The sequence below is a fragment of the Cibotium barometz genome, chromosome 37 (genome assembly GCF_041138505.1).
Source record: "Cibotium barometz isolate CiBa-2024 chromosome 37, ASM4113850v1, whole genome shotgun sequence".
Lineage (NCBI taxonomy): Eukaryota > Viridiplantae > Streptophyta > Polypodiopsida > Cyatheales > Cibotiaceae > Cibotium > Cibotium barometz.
Window position 1 is genome coordinate 24,021,196 of NC_141082.1, and position 3,529 is coordinate 24,024,724.

Here is a 3,529-nt window from a genome sequence, read left to right on the forward strand (position 1 = left end):
TATTTCTTGAGATCTTCATGGATGATTTATGTGTTCACTCACAAGAGCATGATGATCATATAGAACACCTCAGACTTGTGTTTCAAAAGTGTCAAGTTTATCGTATATGTTTGAATCCTGACAAGAGCAAATTCATGGTAAGACAAGGGAAAATTTTGGGCCATATTGTTTCTCGCAATGGGATTTCAATAGATATGGATAAAATTGATGTTATTGTCTCATTACCTCGGCCTATCAACCCTAAAGGGGTACAAATATTCATGGGACATTGTGGCTATTATCGTCGATTCATCTACATGTACGCTGTCCTAGCCATACCATTATATGCTCTTCTTGTAAAGTTTAATTGGACTGACGAGTGTGAGGAATCCTTTGAAAAGTTGAAGCAAGCATTAGTGTCTGCACCCATCTTACGGGCACCAGATTGGAACCAAATCTTTCATGTCCATATTGACGCTTCAAACTTTGTAATTGGATGTATTTTGGCTCAATCGGGAGAACATAATAAGGATTTCCCAATCTCATATGCTAGTCGACAGTTGAACAATGCTGAGAAGAATTATACCACAACAGAAAGAGAAGGTTTGTCCATGATATATGCAGTGAAAAAGTTTCGCCATTACCTTTTGGCAAACAAATTTATATTTTTTGTGGACCATCAAGCACTGCTATATTTGGTGAATAAGCCTTGTGCAACTGGAAGGATTGTGAGGTGGTTTGTCATCCTTCTTGAGTTTGATTTTGAAGTGGCAGTCCGAAAAGGAACAACTCATCTAAGGGCAAATCATTTGTCTTGAATCACCTCTGGAGAAGCTCCTGTGGGTGTGGATGATGATATGTTAGATTCAACACTTTTCCTTGTAGAGACAGCTCCTAAATGGTCTGAACCCATCTTAGAAATTTTGACAAGTGGGCAGATACAACTAGCGAGTCCTAATGTGGACCTATGGCGACCATTCAAGTTAATCTCAGGGAGATTATATCGTCAGGGTAATGATGGAGTGTTGCGGCTTATACCTAACCCTGACCAATATGAGGAGATCTTGGAATGGGCACATGAGGGTATTGGTGGAATCCATGCATCAGCTACTACTTGTGTGCGACGTATAACTCAGGATGGGCAATGGTGGCCTACCATGCATGCGGATGCTGAAAAATTTGTTCGTAACTATGCTTCATGTCATATTCAACAACCAATTCATCATGTCACATTATTCCAAATTTCAACTACACCAAGTTGGAGTAAGTATATTGTGGACTATCTTCAGCATGGTCATACTGATCGAACAATTCCTAAATATCAAAAGCATGCTATTGAAGTTGAAGTGGCCAACTATATGCTGATAGAGGGCCAACTCTACAAGAGGGGCAAGGATGGCAACTTGCGCATGTGTGTATGTGAAGCTGACTACTTGAAAATCTTGACTCATGCACATGCACGTGTTGGGGGTGGACACTTTTCGGGCAATACTATAGCTAAGTTGATTAGGTGGTCTGGGCTTTGGTGGCCAACCTTACAAATGGATGTCGAAGAATACATTGGAAATAATCCCTTGGAAGGGAAGTTCTATGTGATACCTATAGGAATAATGTGCGAAGAAATACTCCTTGGAAGGGGTTGGATGGGACACAATAGCTTCAGCATCGATTAGGATGCAAGGACAGCGACCGTATAGCTAGCCTCTGGCCATGTTACTATCCTCATGAGTGACTGATGAAGAGCCTGTACCCGCTGCTCCCACATACCAAGAAGTCACCCCTCCACTCCCCATCATCATTCCCTCTTCAAATTCCCATAAACCCATCCCACTCAAAAAGAGGCCACTCACCCTTCCACCCACATCATTGCCTCTCACACCCTCCCCACCACCACACTTGGCAACAGCAGCCCACTTCCACATCTCAACAACCACACAAGCTGCTGACTCACCACCCACAAAAAGCTAACCATACTAATACTTATAACCACACTAACACATGGACATAGTGCATGCCTTCTCCCCATTGGGTGCCTAAGACGCTCCTAACCTCATAGGGCTATTTTGAGGGCACATCTACCTTGTGGATCCCCCAATGATCCAACTCTCATCCACCAGCACCCGAGCTCCTCATCCCCCCCTTGTCGGCAAACCATTTTGTCAACCACAAGCCTACAGGGTATAGGCCAAACACCAGCCCAAACACTCTCCATGGCCCCCCTATCCTCAATCAAAACCAACCTCCAGGTGGATCCCCAAACCTCTTCTACAACCCCAACACTTCTATGAGGGCAATCAACATATTTGGATCCCCAAATCACCCCAACCCCAACTCCCACCTTGTGTCACTCCATAGTCATCGACCTTTCCATGGAAACCCAAGGTGGTCCTGCCATAAAGACTGCCCAAGACAAAGGGAAGAAGAAGCTTCACAATGACCCTCTAGCCCCCATTCAGCCCAACAGCCCTTACCAATGATATACCCTCAACGTCGGCAACTCCTTTGCCCATTATTCTAAGGCTTCCTCGAAGTACTCCAATGCCACCATCAACCTCTTCAGTTTTAGGTACTCCCTTGTCATCATCGGCTTCTACATCCCCCTAGGAATCGGGCATCCCTACCTTGCCATCACCCTAATTGGAACCGACTCCTAACTTTGGCAAATTGGGCACGCAGACAGTACAAAACCCACAACAACGGGGTGCTGGCAGCATAGCCCAAGGGTACACAACCTGAATCAGGGTGCCCCACAAGAAAAATGAAGTGCCATGACCGTACCAAATATGCCACGATCGTACCATTCGCATTCCCCATTTTCCACGGCTGCACCATTTAGAACTTCAAATTTTCCACGACCGTTCTTTCTGAATATGCCACGGTCGCACCAACATTCACTTAAACTACCACGGCCATTCCAATTTTTGATCAGCTTGCCATGGCTGTACCAACCCACAAAATAAAGTGCCATGATCGTTCCATCATCAAACCCAACTACCAACAACGGCCGTACTTTTTCTCAAAATGCCACAGCCATACCATTCCCCCAAATGAAGTGCCACATGAAGTGCCAGGCCCGTTCCATCCTCAGCAAAACTTGGTACGTCCATTCCAACAACTGCCACGCTTGTACCAAATCTAAACCAGGATGCCATGCCTATTCACTGAAGATGCTATGCCTATTCACTGGGAATGCTACACCCATACCATTCGGGTTGCCACGGTCGTGTCCTTCTTGGGAAAGTATATATATGGGTCCCACCCCCTCATTTCCTCATTTTCAGCTCTCAGTGTAACCAAACTCTTACCATTTTTTCTCTCAAACCTTCCTGTGCTCACACTCTCTATCGCCAATGGCCCTGGAGGTCCAACACCACCCCACCCTCAAGAGGAAGCACCCGACGGGGGGGCCACTTTGACGAATATGCCCGCCACCCCACATAGCTATCACACTTGGGGGAGCCACTCATGAAGCAAGTGAGCAGCTAGAGAGTACATTCCCTGACCATAAAGTAGAGCACAAGCTCATCTACTTTATAGGGCCATGTTATAG